Source organism: Coturnix japonica, chromosome 2 (assembly GCF_054131305.1).
Source record: "Coturnix japonica strain WE chromosome 2, WE-NBRP24, whole genome shotgun sequence".
NCBI lineage: Eukaryota > Metazoa > Chordata > Aves > Galliformes > Phasianidae > Coturnix > Coturnix japonica.
In genome coordinates this window covers 59,608,929-59,626,742 of record NC_140664.1, presented here as the reverse complement: position 1 = coordinate 59,626,742, position 17,814 = coordinate 59,608,929, and the positions used below count along the sequence as shown (strand labels likewise).

The following is a 17,814-nucleotide window of genomic DNA, read 5'->3' as shown; positions in this document are numbered from 1 at the left end:
GTTCTGGCAGCGTGAAGAATCTTAGGATGGGAATAAATTATAATAAGAAAAATTATAACATCTGGGGGAAAGGGCAGTTTGCAGTATGGAACTGTTATAGCAGTTCTTCTTTTGGGTAAAAGTGAAGTAGTTGTTCATATTTTGAAGGGCACACTGGCAAATCAGAGAAACACTGGATTAGAAATGAACTCGAGATCTGTCACTCTTTTCTGTACCTCTAAAGAAAGACAAACCCACCTGATTGATTTCTGACACATGTTTAGGTAGCTGGTTGTTGCCCTTCTTTGGACCTGCTCTAGCACCTCAATATCCTTTCTGTATTGAGATACCCAAAACTGAACACAGTACTTGAGATGGGACCTAACCAGTGCCGAGTATAGGCGCAGGATTACTTCCTTAGGCGTGCTTATCTTACAGTTTCTGATTCAAGCCAGAATGCCATTGGCCTTCTGAACCACCAGGGCACACTGACAGGTCATGTTTAGCTGGCTTTCCATTAGTACAACAAGGTCCTTTTCTGACAGGCAGCTTTCCAGCCACTCTTCCCCAAGCCTGAAGGGCTGCCTGCAGTTGTTGTGTCCAAACTGCAGGACCAAACACTTAGCCCCACTGAAACCTGTAGTTTGCCTTGGCCTATCTATCCAGGTCCCTCTGTAGTATCTTACTGCCATCCAGCAGATTGACACTCCTTCCCAATCTATTGTGTAGTCAGGTTTTGCAATATAAAGTGCTTCAGATCTAAGTGGTGAGCAGTGAGCTCTGTAAGAGGAGGAGTGGTTCTGTCACAAATCTGAAAGTTACATAGATACGGTTCAGATTTAGTTCAGAATTTTGGGAGGTAGAGAAGTACTGTTTTGCAGATCACACCATGAGCAGACATGTTCTGGAGGAGAGACTGGTACAAGCACCCATAAAAGCTGTTCTACAGCTACGTTTCCTTGAAGGTGCTTCTAATTGTAAGTAATTGTAGCTACTGATATGTTCTGTAAACTACAGCAGAAACTGGGCTTGGGCGTTTTCACCTTCTCAGCCTCAGAATCAAACAACAGATGATCTTTTTTTTTTTGTCAGATGATAAAATAAGCATTATAAATATTGTCAGAATTTGATTAAGACAAAATTATATTTATGTTAAATTTCTGATGCTATTCAAGATGGAAATTGTACACTGAAGTAATATTTTAAGTAATGGTGAGGGAGGTTTCAGCATTACCCATTGATTAGGAAGAGCGTTAATCTTACACTCCTCTTGCAGAATCTGTGAAGGAGCTAGCTTTATGTGCTTAATGTATGCACATATCACAGACACATGCATGTCCTGTTTCTTTCATTTCAAGATACCTTTTTTGCTTGTTTCAGGAGATGGCTGTAACAGCTCTAGTGAAGGACTATGCTTTCTTTACAAAAGAAAGAATGAAAATAATTGTGTGCCCAAGTGGTGCAGTGGTAGAAGTGCCACTTGCAACATCGGAGGCCTGGGTTCGAATCCCCCCTGTGGCACAAGTGGTAGAAGTGCCACTCTGCTACACAGGAGGCTCGAATCCCGGGGGTTGGACTCGATGATCTCTAAGGTTCCTTCCAACCGGAAGGATCAGATCTTCTTCCACCTCTGGATCCACCTCTTTGTGTCACTCCCAGGCTGGACTCGCTCTCTTAGATCCTGGGAGCGTGGGGGAGCATTCCATCCATTTTTGCCTAGAGCTTACAGTAGGCCTCTCAGTTTTGGGACTCACTCTCCTATTTTGCTTGATTCACTAGCCTTAATTTCAATTATATTGTATCATTTTGTGTTATCCTGTATTTTGATATAGTATTTAGTAAATAAGTGTGCCTCCGTAGATTGTTGCTGCTGTCTTCCTTTTCCATTATTCCTTTTCCTTTTTGGGCCAGAGGCTCTGCACGCCAGCTGCCCCCCTGCCATGGGCGCAGGTAGATTTTCGATAAACCCATGACAACTAACAACACTGTTTCAAAGCTATGAGGAAAAACAGAGGAGACTAGCTTTTGAACTGGTTCTACACTTCAGAGCTATGAACTATGAACAACAGTTATCCACAACTCGTCTCCATTTCAGCCATCTCAGAAGTAATGGACAGACTGAATGAAGTACAAAAGCAAGTGTCTCTGTTGGTTAATCATGATGATCCTGTAGTAGTATCAGAAACGCCTGATGAAGATCAAGATCATCAAGGGAGTCTAATGGAGGAGCTGATCAAACTAATGAAAGTCCATTTAATTAACGGTGATGAACCCTCCTTCTCACCTGTATCATCAAAATTCTCAGCTACTAAAAGCAAACGCTTTCTGGCTCAAGCAAGGAACAATAGTAAGACTACATCATGTGTTGCCTTGTGATGTTACTTGCATGACCATGGAGAAGACATGAGGGAGTGGTATGATCAAGCTACTCCTGTACTATGAGCACTGGTGAGAGAATTCTGAAACAGATAAATCACCAGTACAATTGCTCCAGTTACCAAAGGTAATGATTGGGGGGGCCCTGCCCTTAGTCAGGGGGGAAAAAAGGGATAATGGTTTATTAGACCATGTGGATTCAATGGTCTGGCATATCAGAACCACAGAAATATAAGGTGCTGTTGGACATTGGTGCACAGTGCTCTCTAATGCCCTTGGGTCAAGAAGGGACAGAATCAATCCATGTTTCTAGAGTGACTGGGTGCTCTCAAGAATTGACTGTGTTGGAGGCTGAAATAAGCCTCACTGGTAAAGACTGGCAAAAAGATCCCATTGTGACTGGCCCAGTGGCTCCATGCATACTTGGTATCAATTACCTCAGAAGGGGGCATTTCAGGGATCCTAAGGGGTATTGATGGGCCTTTGGAATAGCTGCTGTAGATACAGACAACATTAAGCAGCTGTCTGTTTTGCCTGGCCTGTCAGAAGTCCTGTCTGCTGTGGGGCTGCTACAGGTAAAAGAACAGCAGGTACCAATTGCTACAAAAGCAGTGCTCAGATGGCAGTCAGATGGCAGTACCACAGCAAAAGGGATTCCTTGCTGCCCATTCATAAGTTGATTTGTCAGCTGGAGAGTCAGGGAGTGATTGGCAAAACTCACTCGCCTTTTAACAGCCCCAAATGGCCAGTGTGTAAAGCCAGTGGAGAATGGAGGTGTGGACTACCATGGCCTGAATGAGGTCATACACCCACAAGTGCTGCTGTGCCAGACATGGTAGAACTCCAGTACAAACTGGAGTCAGAAGTAGCCAAATGGTATGCCTCCACTGACATTGCTCGTGCCTTCTTTTCCATTCCTTTGGCCACAGACTGTAGGCCACAGTTTGCTTCACCTGGAAGGGCATTAATTATACTTGGAACCGTTTGCCCCAGGGGTGGAAACACAGCTCGACCATTTGCCATGGGTTGATCCAGACTGTATTGGAACAGGGTGGTGCTCCTGAGCACCTGCAGTACACTGATGATATCATCGTGTGGAGTGATACAGCAGAAGTTTTCACGAAAGAAGAGCAAATAGGGGCCAGAAATGATGGGACAGGATGTAAAGAACATCCTCTACACTGCTGCTGGAGAGAAGGGTCCTGCCTGGAATCTATGGCAAAGAGCCTCAGGAGAGACCCGAGGCCAGCCCTTGGGATTTTGGAGTTGAGCGTATAAGGGGTCTGAAGAGTCCTAGACTCCAGCTGAGAAGGAGATCTTAGCCACGTATGAGGAGGTTCGGGCTGCTTCCGAAGTGGTACTGAAACACAGCTCCTTCTGACACCTCAACTGCCAGTGCTGAACTGGATGTTTAAAGGAAAGGTTCCCTCCACCCATCATGCTACTGATGCCACTTGAAGCAAGTGCATTGTGTTGATTACACAACGAGCTTGGATGTGGAACCTCAGTTGTCCAGGAATTTTAGAGGTGATCATGGACTGGCCTGCAGGTAAAAAGTTGGGAACATCACCAGGAGAAGAGGTGTCATGTACTAAAGGGCCCCTGCCATACAATGAACTACCAGAAAATGAAAAGAAATATGCCCTGTTCACAGGTGGATTGTGTCATATTGTAGTCAAGCATTGCAGAAGCTGCTGTGTGGAGCCCCACACAACAGGTTGCAGAGGCCACTGAAGGTAAAGGAGAATCAAGACAATTTGCAGAGGTAAAGGCTGTCCAGCTGGCCTTAGATGTTGCTGATGGTGAGAGGTGGCCAATGCTTTATACTGACTCATGGATGGTGGCAAATGCCTTATGGGGTTGGTTACAGCAGTAGGAGCAAAATCAATGACAGCAGAGGGGTTAACCTATTTGCGCCCCTGATCTGTGGAAAGACGTTGCTGTCCAAATAGAGAATAAAGTTGTAAAGGTGCACCATGTGGATGCTCATGTGCCCAATAGTCAGAACAACAAAACAACCACAAGGTAGATCTAGCTGCCTGAATTAAGGTGGCTCAAATAGACTTGAACTGGCAGAACAAGGCTGAATTATTTCGAGCTCGATGGGCCCATGAGACCTCAGGCCATCAAGGAAGAGATGCAGCATACAAGTGGTCTAGTGACTGAGGGGTGGATGCTATTGCACAGGTTATTGGTGACTGTGAAACATGTGCCATAAGTAAACAAACCAAGTGGATGAAACTTCTCTGGGGGGAAGGGCGATGGCAAAAGTATAAATATGGAAAGGCATGGCAGGTTGATTATATCACCTTGCTATGGTCACATGATGGTAAGTGTTACGTGCTTACCGTGGTGGAGGCAACTGTTGGGTGGCTTGAAACATATTACTGCTCAAAACACCATATTGGGTCTCAAGGAACAAGTCCTCTGGCAACACAGCACTCCAGAAAGAACTGAATCAGATTTCAGAAATTCTCTTGTAAATACTTGGGCCAAAGATCATGGTATTGTGTGGATTAAGCAGATCCCCTATCATGCACCAGCTTCTGGTAAAATTGAGCAATGGGTTGTTGAAAACTGTGTTGAAAGCAATGGGTGGTGGAACGTTTAAGCACTGGGAGAATCATTTGGCAGAAGCCACTGGTTGGTCATTACTAGTGGATTTGTCAATTGTGATCTTTCTCTGATTGTTAAGAAATTTCAACTGGAATAAGTTCTTTCCTTTTGAAATTAAGGTAACTAACCACTTCAGTGTATCTCTGTTGTCTAGCTAATGGGGTTGTTAGGTAATCAGGCATAGTACAAATGCATGCCATTTTCTCCATATTTCCTTCAGTGTCTTTGGGTTTTTTGTTGTTTGTGTAAAGTATGACTGGCATGTAAAAATAATAGAAGTAGTAGATACTTAATAAAAACTATTTTAAAAATGTAGAATTTATATTTATATAAATGTAGATATAAATTCCTTGGAAAACACGGATTTTAAAGAAGGATAATGGTCAAAATCAAAACAGTGTTAGGGATTTGCAGTTTCTGTCTGGATTATCCCATTACTGTAGAGAGAGACAATGAAGTGTGGTTAAAAAAGAATGGTTATAAGATTAAGAAAAAAACAGATTTTTAGAGCACCTGATGTACAAAACAATCACAGTGAATAAATGGCTGCTTCCTCAGATTTCTTTCATCTTTTTCTTCGAAATAAAAGAGAGGCTGGTGTTCAGGAGTAGATCAAAACATTTAATATTAGGGTAATAGAGTTTTTAGGTTGGTGTGGGTTTTTGCTAGTGGTGGGTTCTGTTTTTTCTCTTAGTTTTGTTTTTTGGCACCGGACTGGCTTCCAGCTGTTGATGTGTGTAAAAGCCTTGTGCTTCAGAGTGCTGATCTGATCCCCAGGCTACGAGCTGGGGTTGTTCCCTTGTTGCAGGAAGGGAAGCTATTCTGTGAGGCCTGGACACCATCTGGTCTTTGCTCTGATGAAGGAGATCTCACTCTGCTTCTTTGGCAGCAGGGATTTTGCCTCAGCATTTAGGAGAGCTAAGCAGATAGGTGACAGTCAGCTGGCAGAAGCCTGTGGGGGTTGAGGGTAGCAAAACAAGGTACAAGGAAAGGGAAGGAGAAGGACTGAAACTGCTTTCGAAGATAAAGCTGAAAAGGAGAAAAGTCTCTAAAACATGACTAATAACTCCAGTGGAGCAGAATCACAGAATCACAGAATTATCAAGGTTGGAAAAGACCTAGAAGATCATCTGATCATCTAGTCCAACCATTACCGATACTTACCAGCTAAATCATATTCCTCAACACAACATCCAAACATTCCTTGAACACTCCCATGGTCGGTGACTCCACCACCTCCCTGGGCAATGCAATCCAATGCCTGACTACCCTTTCCGAGAAGTAATACTTCCTAATGTCCAGCCTGAATCTCCCCTGACGCAGCTTAAAACCATTCTCTCTAGTTCTATCACTGATTACACAAGATCAACCCCCAGCTCACTACAACATCCCTTCAGGAAGTTATAGAGAGCTATAAAGTCTCCCCTGAGCCTCCTCCAGCAACCATGTTTTGTCATAAGAAAGAAAGAAAGGCTCTGCAGTTGGAAAGACAATCAGTGTGGTTTGCCTCTGCAAGTTCCAGCAGTATCTGTGAGAGGATTGGTGTTTTATAATTCTATATGTTGTACTGGGTTTGTTCAGTGTTGTTGACTGATCAAATGAGATGTATATGCTCTGACATATTGAGTGGTGAGAGAAGGAAAGACTGCCCCAAAAACATAACTGAAATAGAGTCAGTAAATAATTGAGTGCTATTTTTTTGTTGTTGTTAAAACATTATTTATGAGGTTTGAAAACAAATACTTCTAATTAAGAAACAGTAGTATGTGTTAGTATCTCTTCTTCTTGATGATTTTCATTTTAGAAAAAATGAAAAGTGGGCATGAGGGGATTTTAGGGTGATGAGCATTCCTGTATTGATGGAGGTATCAGCTCTCAGAGAGATTTCTCAGGATGATGAGAACCATTGCTGGCAAGTGAACACTGAGGCTCTGCCTGCTCTGCCAGTGATTTCTCTGAGTGGCACTGTGGGGTAGCTCTGATCCATTGCTCTGAGCTTTGTAGTAATGCCATGGAAGTGAATACATGTGCTGTTGTTCTCTCTCAGCATGTAAAAATGGTTATAGTTCTCTGGTCACCTTTTAGAGTAAAAGCATTTCAAACTCAACAGTAATTTCTGACAAAGATAGCAACTGAATTGCTGCACTGGGACTTGGGGTGGCACTTCTGCTTCTGCTGGCTTAAACTACGTGGGCTGGAGTGCCTTGTTTCCTTATTCCTTCTTCCTACGCCAGAGTGAAAGTAGCGAAGAAGAGCACCAAGGATCATGCTTACTGTACCATCTTCTGGGGAAACTCTTGTAGTTTCTTTTAATGTTAATCGGGTTCCACCTGATTATTCTAATTTGTATGTCCTGGTTCTTGTATATTAAGTGATCTTGAGTGGAAGAAGCAAACCAAAAAGTATGACTGCTACCCTCAACTTTAGGAGAGCCATTGATCTCTTCTGGGACCTACTTGGAGCTATCCCATGGGCTAGGGTGTTAGAAGGTAAGGGGGCCTGTGAGAGCTTGTTGGCATTTAAACAGTGCTTCTTCTAAGTTAAGGATAGATGTGTCCCCGTGAGTCAGGGAAGGATGGTAGGAAACCTATGTGAATTATCAGAAAGCTCATGCATAAACTCAAAGGGAAGAGCAACGTGAAATGTGTAAAAAGGGTCTGACCACTTGGGAATAATATAGGAATGTTGTTAGGCCCTGCAGGGATGCAACGAGGAAGGCTAAAGCCCACCTGGATTTGAATTGGGTGAAGGAGATAAAGGATAATAAGAAAGGCTTTTTTAAGTATATCAACAGCAAAAGGAAGACTAGGGAAAATATGTGTCCCCTACTAAATGAGGGAGTTGTTCTGATAACTGGGGATGCCAAGAAAGTGAAGATGCTGAATGCCTTCTTTACTTCTGCCTTCCCTGCAAAGACTCCCCCTCAGGAGTCTTGGACCCTGCATTTAAGTGGAGAATTGAAAGCTGGGGAACTGAAGGGGAGGACATGGTCCAAGGAAACATCAATAGACATAAATCCATGGGCCCCAGTGTGATGCTTCCTCATGTGCTGAAGGAGCTGGCAGAGGTAGTCACCTCTGGGAACTGCCGAACCACCCTCTAGCATTTTTGAGAGGTCTTGGAGAATGGGAGAGATGCCTGAAGACTGGAGGATAGCCAGTCACAGAATCACAGAATCACAGAATTGTAGGGGTTGGAAGGGACCTCTAGAGATCATCGAGTCCAACCCCCCTGCCAAATCAGGCTCCCTACACCATGTCACACAGGTAGGCATCCAGGCAGGTCTTGAATATCTCGAGAGAAGGAGACTCCACCACCTCCCTGGGCAGCCTGTTCCAGTGCTCCGTCACCCTCACTGTAAAGAAGTTCTTCCGCACATTTGTGTGGAACTTCCTATGCTGTACTTTCATCCCATTACCCCTAGTCCTATCCCCACGCACTACTGAAAAGAGACCAGCATCACCACTATGGCTCCCACACCTCGGGTATTTATAAACCTGGATCAAGTCCCCTCTCAGCCTTCTTTTCTCAAGGCTAAACAGACCCAGTTTGCTTAGTCTCTCCTCATAGGGGAGATGCTCCAGGCCCTTCACCATCTTAGTGGCCCTCCGCTGGACTCTTTCCAAGAGATCCCTGTCTTTTTTGTACTGGGGAGCCCAGAACTGGACATAATATTCCAGATGAGGCCTCACCAGGGCAGAGTACAGGGGAGGATCACCTCCTTTGACCTGCTGGCCACGCTCTTTTTAATGCACCCCAATATGCCATTGGCCTTTTTGGCCAGGGCACACTGCTGGCTCATGGTTAATCTGTCATCCACCAGGATGCCCAGGTCCCTCTCAGCAGAGCTCCCCTCCAGCAGGTCATCCCCCAGCCTGTACTGGTGCATGCAATTATTTCTACCCAGGTGCAAGACTCTACACTTGCTTTTGTTAAACCTCATCCGGTTTCTTACTTCCCATCTCTCCAGCCTGTCCAGGTTATTCCAGTCTTCAAAAAGGGCAAGAAGGAGGATCCAGGAAACTACAGGTCAGGCTGCCTGCAGAGGTTGTGGAGTCTCCTCCTCTGGAGAAATTCCAGACCCGTCTGTATGCCTACCTGTGCAACCTAATCTAGGGAGTCTGCTTTGGCAGGGGATTAGAACTAGATGATCTCTAGAGGTCTCTTCTAGCCCATACAGTTTTGTGATTCTATGATTCTGTGACTGCATGGACAATTCTCATATCTCATATGTTTCCCATAAAAGCCTCTGTATTTCATTAAGCCTCAGCATAAAAGGAAATTTTTCCTGGCAGAATAATTTTCCAACAGTGTGGTGCAAGTGTGCAGAAGGGTCCCAACTCCTTTCAAAGGTTAATTATGAAAGAAGGGTGTTCTGTTGTAATTAAATAGTAGTAACTGAGAGGCCAGGAATATTTGATGTATAATGCAGGACTGTATGACAAAGCCAGTATTGTCTGCAAATTTATTATTTTATATCATATGCTATTATAAAATACCCTTGGGTAATGTAATTTTTGTTCTCTAACAGAAGGAGGATTAAGAGGTCAGCACTATCAGGAAAGTATGTGAATATAGTACAGAGGTTGAAAGCAGTCTTGGGGTACTTTCATCAGGAGGTTCTGCCTTTACAGCTCTTCCAGATCTCATTTTTAATGATAGTAGGCTGTGCTTCCCTTGTTGTTTTCACACTGGAAAAGTTGTTGCAAGTTCTCCCTTCTATTGGTATCATCACTGACAATACGGCCTTGTTTGTAACAGTGTTTAATAGCATATCAAAGTTTCTATTCATTTTTGTGCTTCTGGGGTTTCATATTTCAGAGCGTTCAAGTGTTAGGCAGGATCTTGGCACAGGGACACGGAAAAGTTGTCAGTAGATTTAAAAAAAATTAAAATTCCCAACTATCATTATAAAATAGCTGATTCTGACATTCATAATCTGTTATCTGTGAAGTTGATTATTTTGGTGATTGAACATGTTATACTATATGTTATATATATCTAGAGAGGACTGGTTACCATTAGCTTGTAGTTTTAATTTTTTATTTCTATTTTAGAAGTAATTTTTGTTATTTCATTTATTTTTTTTCATTGTGCATCAACATCTGAAAGCTGCATTTGTAAACTGCTTTGCCTACCTTGTGAAGGGAAGGAGTAGGGAAACTTTACTCACTTAATCCTACTTGGGCTGGATGAAGCAGAAATGGGAATCTCAAAACCTGAGTTTTGTAAAATTCTATAAAATATGAGAATCTTTCTGCAGTGCTTTGACCCTTCTGTTTACCAACATCCACCGGGAGAACTGCTAAACAGTCTGTTTCCTCACTCAGCCCAGCCTCTGAAGGATGAGCACTGGCTCAATGCTGATGCAGCCTGCCCTTCTGTGTGGGCCTGCTTGGGAACCCATGACTCCAGGAGGAGTTTGTGCTCACCACCTGCTCCTCTTGCAGGCCTGGGTAAGGAGGTGGGCTTCTAACAGCCAGGGAGCCATAGTGGAGTGGGATCTGTCACCAGAAGTTGCACATGGGTCTCACCTCTTGAGCTCCTATTGTTGAGTTTGGGGATGGGAGTCATCCAAGCTGTCAGCATTTTTGGCTGTGTATCATTGCCAGTTCCTGTTTGTTTCCTGCTGGCTGCCTGTAACCAAGTGGTGCAAGTTGCTCTGGTTTCGGAGCTCACAGTTATCTGGCTACCAAGGGTTCAGCTGGTGGTTCTGCTTATAGTGAATTGTAGCTCTCCTCTGATCTTCAAGAGTTTCTTCTTCTAGTTTCTCTGAGGACCACTGAAAAAGTCACTTACTGAGAGTTTTCTGTCATTCCAATTAAATATGTTGCTCTTTTCTTGTTGTCAGGCAGACTGGATTATTCCTTCCAACTTTACACATTTTTTGAAAACTTACAAACTCACAAATGCTCTGCTGATGTTAAAATGTGTGCAAGAAACTGCCTAGTAGTGAATTTTATACTACACAAATGGGCCATGCTGCTGTACTGAGCCTTCCTTCTGGTAGTAAATGACATCCTCAGCCCAGTTACATCACAGCCTGGTACCTGGGGGGAACTTGAACTGCTCTTCAGCATCTCAGTGTGTGCTGACACAGGGTGTGTTCCCAAATACATGTGCCTAATCATTTACAAAGCAGGCACAGAACTCAGCTGCATACCACCATCCTACTCACTTCTGAAGGTGCAAACAGTTGCAGCTGGTAGCACAGAGCAGTGCTCAGTCCATACTCTGCATGACTTTCCTGAGACAAAAATGCTGTTACCATACATAAAGGGGACAGCTTTTTCTGAGAGTTCAGCATTGGATTTATGTGCATATCTCTGTCACTAAGATCTAGTTCTGATTTGATGAGAAAAGTTAATTAGTGATTTGGAATTTAATAAAAGATTAAATGGGAGTAGTAATTATGATAACATAACTTGGGGTTTTATTTTTATCATATAAATAGTGAAGTTGAAATAGGATTTGTTGTTAGCATTTTCTTACAGTAAGTAAGGCATCAACAGCATCTGAGTTTGCATAAAAGTTTTTTTCAGCTTCTCTTTTTCAAGGAAATTTGTTTCTACCAGTGTAGGGGCTCTTTGGATGTCTGCTATTTATTTGGAAAGTGGTATTTTCTAAGAGTGTTTTTGGTGCATGTAGACAAAAAGAAGTAAAGGAGGATTGAGAGAGAGGAAATTGTGAATAGATTGCATGTGCCAATTTTTATGTGATTGCCTGTAACACGATGGAAAGCACAACAACCAGCAAGATCCTAGGCTGCAGTGAGTGAGGATTTGCTCAAACACAGCAGCTGTGGGCACAGAAATAAAGGCCCCAAATACAGAGGGATCTCCAGAGAGGTGCCCTTACTTGCACTGCCAACCCTTAAATGAGGTCTGAAAAGGGATGGATCTTGGCTCTTCCACATCTGGTCACATTGCATGCACCTGTGTTCCCCTGGGTTGGCCCTGCCATCCTGCCAGGTTCTCAATCACTATTTCAGGCCATGACTTGGATTTTCATTACACTCTGCACTTTCACAGTGTGAACAGTGTGGCAGATTAAAGGTAAGCATTATAGTAATCCAGTACACTGCAAAGTTTGTACAATTTTCTGTTGCAGTGTATATTGATAAAGTACGAGATGATTGATGATTGATGGTTGATGTCCATCTTCCATTGTGGGCTCAATGGAACTCAAGCAACTATGTGCCTCTAGAAGAATTTATGGTTGTTTGTACCAGGGAAAGTTCAGCTTGTGTTCCATGAATCAAATATAGTCCACAACCAGGTATCACACTGATCTTACAGTGACACTGGAGCTTCTTGATGGCATGTTACTCCTCCTGGTGATCCTGTGGACTCAAAGAGACTCATGGGGAGTAGTGTAGATGTTTCAGAGGTACAAGAAGGGCAAGATACAGTCAATGTATCAATCCTGAGTCAACTCTTTGGCTTGCAATGGTATATGTCCTTGCTGTCCATGCCATACCCTTTGGCCCGATATCTGAGACTGCATAACTGTTGCAGGTACCAAAGAAGGAGATCTTGATTTGCTACATGATTTGGGATTGCTGATTTGGGACATGATTAAGGTCCCCTTAGCAATGAAAACCGTAGTGTTGACCATGATGTCTGCAGGCCATGTACCTATTACTGTGGAGGGACTACTAATCCCCCAACCTCCAGTAATCTCCCCTGAGGTGCAAGTAGGCCAAACCACTTTGGTCCTGCTTGCATCTTCCAGCACCATTCTATTTTATGGAGATCTGGTTCTAGGTTCTCAGTGGCAGAAACCAGATTACTGTGTTTGCCAATCTGGAGTCTTACCTGAATGTCAGTACCCATAATTTTGATCCTAAGCAGGGACACCTATGTCTGTAGTATTTTCAGGGCACAGAGTCTGCTGTCTTTAGGCCTTTCATTCAGGTCCCACAGGATTTTGTAGAGTCTCTTTGTCCACTCTGGTAGGGTCTGAGAGTCTGTCTTCAGGGCAGCCTTAAGAATATCATTATAGCATTCAATAACACCTGCCCCTGTTGAATGATATACCAGGTGGAATCACCACTCAATGTTGTTTTCTCCTACCCAACGTTGTATTATTGCCATTGGTGAAGTGAGTCCCTTGGTGGCTGTCAGTGACTTAAGCCATCCCCATAAGTGGCCATCAACTTGGTGAGTGCCTTGATGGTAGATGCCTGGTTTACTCTCGGCACTGGGTAGGCCTGTATTAACCCACCTGCTGTGTCAATGCAGGTGAGGGCATATTTCACCCCAGCAAACCAAGGGAGGGGCCCAACATAATTGACATGACATCACTGAAAAGGCCTGTGTCCTCTAGCAGGATAGGCTGTTGTTTCGGGCATCAGTCTTGGTCTCATTTTGGAGCAAGCGTCACAGTTTTGGCATGTCTTTACAACATCAGATAGTTGTATGGACAATTCCCATGCTTTAGCAGCTGCCCACATTGTCTTTTGTCCAGCATGCCACAGCTTCTGATGTAACTAGCAGGCGATGTTCTCAGAGGGTGAAACATCAATCCATTGGACTCAAGCCATTTTGTTGGCTTCATCATTTCCCAGTGACTGTAAAGACTAGTGGCCAGAAATGTGGTAGACATGTGTGGTCCTGTGTTTAACCACATTCCATATGTCTAATGACGTATCTCTGCCCCAGACTGGTCAGGCATGAATAGTTAGTCCAGAAGAGTGAGCCCCTGGAACACAGCCCAGCTGTCTGTGTAGATATTCAGTATACCATCACCTTGTTCTTTGATTATAACCATCCGCATGACTTGGCAGTTCAGTCCATTAGTTTCTCTTACCATCCCCTTCTTCAAAGCAGATTGTTTCAGTGGAGGGATGATATGCCACTGCTCTCCACTTGCTTGGGTTACCCTTGCTGGGCCCATCCATATACCAGGCATCTTCAGGAATGGAATAATTCCCTTCCTGAAAAAGAAGCATTGTATAGTTTGGGCCAATTCTGCCTTAGGAAGGTGGGTCAGATTTTCCACCACCAAACTGGCAAAGTCATTTTAACTTCAGCTGTTTGAGTTACTGGTTCTTACTGTGTGTAATGCGGAGTAGGTGGCCAATAACTTTTTAAATCTTACTATACCTCCTTTCTGCTCAGTTGCAGACCAGAGACCAGAACCCAATTGGGGTTCAGAAGGAATTCTGGCTCTGCCCCTCAGCCAAGCCCATCCTGAGTTACATGGACAGCTAGTTTAGCTGGAAGGGTAGGACTGAATATATCCAGAGTGGGGCCTGTTTAACAGCTAGTTCTGTGTGCTGGAAGGCCTCTTGTTCTGTTCTCCTCCAGTCCTGTTTTTGGCCTTTATTCATGTGTCAATATAAAGGCCTCAGCAGCTGTGGTAAGTGGGGTAAAAGGAACACCAGTAGTCCAGTATACCCCAGAATTCTTGCAGCTGCCTTTGCACTACAGAGACTGAGAATGCCAGAACCTTGCCTACTATTGTACTGGGTAGTACTTTGGTCATTCCCAACAAGACTGCACCAAAGAAGGCAGACAAAGAAGGATGATGCCTTCTTAGTGTCTGCAGGGCAGTTGGTGCTTTGGTGTAGAAAAGGTGAATTCAGAAATGAGAAGAACTTCAGGTTCTGTCAGGGTGTTTTGGCCAGTGTGAATTTATTTATTTTTTTCTCCCAAGGAGCTTTTCCCAAACTTAAACTGGTTTCCATGTCTTTGTAGCACCTGTCTCACCTTTTCAGATCAGCTGTCCTGAGTATTTGGAAGCTCTACTGGCTGCAAGCAGGAGCAGTCTGATTGCAGTAAAGCAAAAGGAAGATGTTATCATCAAGATTAGGGTGTTTTCTTACACTCAATAGTCAGTCTTTGGGAAGGTAGACAGCCAGAGACCAGAGAGGCACTACTATAGGCAGCATTTTCCAGGTTTTGTGACATGTAGGTTTGTTCACTAAGGAATAGGGGAAAGAAGTGAAAATGTAAGTTCAGAAAGTAACTGCCAAATGGAAATCATTTTTCATCCAGTAAAAGGTATAAAATTAGCTGTTCGTTTTGTAGGTCTAAACATTTTTATGGAAGAGAGAGCTGATATTTCTTCAGGTGAACACATTTGGTCAATCTCCCTGTCTTTATTCCTATAAATAAATAAATAAATAAATAAATAAATAAGGAACAAATGTTGTAACTTTATTTTGCTTCTTAATTTCATCCATATTCCAGGTAACTATAAAAGGTTTTTCAAAATTATTTTATTTCACCAGACAGTTGTTTGAAATAGTTGTAATCTTGAAAGAGAGAGGTGCTTGTCTGTATTCAAGACTGCAAACCTGCTGACCTTGCTAACTGAAATATCTGTTTTGGTCCTTTACCTCTGTAGAGTCTGTGGCACTGTGAGGAGATACAGAAAGATTAAAATGCTCAGGTTACTGTCAGCTGCAGGACTTACCCAGTGTGATGCTTCTGCCCACTGAAGACAAGGCTACAGATACATTAAATGCTTTTCCAACAGTTTCTTCAGACCTCATGAAGCCAACTTTTCGTCTTAAAATTAGTACTAAGTAATTCTAGTACTAACTAGAAGTTTTTTCTGTTGTTGTTGTTGTTTTTTAAAAAAAGAGCGTGTGCCATATATTGTGTAGCTAAATTGTGTGGAAGTGAGGACCATTCCTGTGAGTTAATCGTGAAGTGAGGATCATTATTAAGCTTCAGCTTAGTAACCCAACTATCATTCTGTATGTGTATTTATTTCCTTCTCTCTTTCTCTCTAATTAATGCCTTTGCTCTGTGCTGGGCAGGAGGTGTTCTGCCATCTGAAGTGCTAATTTTCTAGTGGAACATTCTGGTTCTCTGTCACCACCAGAGGAGCTTCAGTAGACGTCAGTAGCAAAAGGCTTAGTGAAACTTCTTCCTCCCTGTAGCTGACCCAGTTTCTCCCCCAAAGAGATGGAAGACTTCAAACCACTGTGTGCAGTTTTTTCCATTTTCTCTGTTCCTTTCTGCCTGACTGCAGATATTCCAAAAAGATTAAGCAGGATGTTTTGTTCCTTTGGGTAACCCAAGTGTTTCCAGGATCTTCAGCATGAAGTTTCTTTCTAAAATGATGCATGGTTTGTCAGGGTAAGAGCTCAAAACCTAGGAAAGTTGTGTTAATGTATTTAAAGTACTCAGACACATCTTCACACATGTACATCTGCACAACTACAAAAAATAAAAGTCTGGAGTTTGTTCAGGGACTGCTTTACCAGTAAATAAGACTCCAGGAGAGCAGATACTTTAATTAACCATGCAGGGGTCTGCTTTACTTATTAGTAGTTATAGTGTCATCAGATTTTCTTTCTGATTTATTCCCCATACCACAGAATGGTGTTACATCACAAGAAAAGTAAGTAGCACTGGGTAACTTTGGATTAACGATAGAACTGAACAGATATGCCAGAGCAGTTTTTTTTAAGGTGACAGCACAGTTTTTGCTGTTGTTGTGTTTTGTTTTTTTTAATTATAAACTGCCTAAGTGTGGTGTGTTATTTTTTCTTCTACAACTCCATAAAAACAAGGCATATTTACCACTCCACACTGCATTTTTAAAGTAAGTGAAGTCTTCAAGATGTTTTAAATTTAATGAGGTGTTTGTTAGTGTTGAATATTTGAAAATAGCACTGTTTATTGTGTTAAACTGGGCCTAATAGATGGGTTTCCTGGTGGGTATGACTTACAGAAGAAACTGTAAAACCACAATGTAGTTGTAGAGCAAGTATGTTTTATTCGGCCAGCAGGGCACAGGGAGGATAACTCCTTCCTAGCCTACACACCGAATGCAGGTAAACATGCCTATTTCTAGAGGGAATACATGCATATTCATGGTACAAGGAGTGGTTATTGTCACCTCCTGATCTGGCGACAAGTCAAGGCTGCCATGTGAAAGTACCATGCCTCTGTGCACAGGGAACAGGCAGGACTCACACACAGTGTGTAACGCCAAAAATACCAGTTTAATGCCTCGCAACAAACCCTAAATAGTGTTACAGGTGACCGCCCCTATAAGACACTCGTGACCTCCCTGACTCCTCCCCTGGTGCACGCAGGCACCAGCTACCCAATACCCAACATCTCCCCCCTCTTTATCATCTGCAAGCCCCTGTGAAGGTTCCCCCACCTACTCCCTGTTACGCCAAAGGTGATTCACACATTTAAGGCTATTCCGCAAATGAATCAAACATTAAACATATGCAAAAAACAATTAAGCTATCATAATAACATACCAAAGAGATGCAGCTGCAGTGCCTACAAACCTGAAAACACACAACAGCTATCTGCCTAACAATTTTTGAAGTGCTGTATGGCAACACTTAGTCAACTTGAAAAGAACATTGCATTCAAGTTCAAGATAGCAGCGCAGTACACAATGGAGTTACAAGTTGTCCAAGTTCAATGTAACCGTATTGTACAGACTCTTCATGGCATTCCAGTTCAATCCAGTGTGCATTATAAATGTTACACTGCATAACCAAATAACAAGACAAAAACATACTAGTTGTGCAGAATCGTTCCAAATGTCCACTGCTGAGGGATTATCCAGGAACAAGGTCTCCCTCGCTCATGAACTATCAGTCTGGCATGAAGGCTAGATTCCCAGTTCGTACCTTCAGGCACATTGGGAGCAACGCTGTCTCATGTGCCATTACCAGCAAGCTGCTGGCCGGTGTTGACATCAAATCACTGGCTGCACTGGAGACATTAACCAAGGAGACGTTGACCAAAACCAGTGCTGAAATGTTCAGATCCTCACAGTGCACAGGATGGCTCATTGTTTGGTGCCAGCTTAACGCAATGTGCTGGCAGCTAGTGGGGCCCACTTGGGGTCCCGACA

The 17,814-nt window shown here is 43.2% G+C and overlaps 1 protein-coding gene across 27 annotated transcripts in view; it reads left to right on the top strand.

The window, feature by feature from the left end:
- The window catches only part of TPK1 (thiamin pyrophosphokinase 1), a 93,754-nt gene that overhangs the window by 13,827 nt on the left and 62,113 nt on the right, over positions 1–17,814 (top strand). The window lies entirely within an intron of this gene.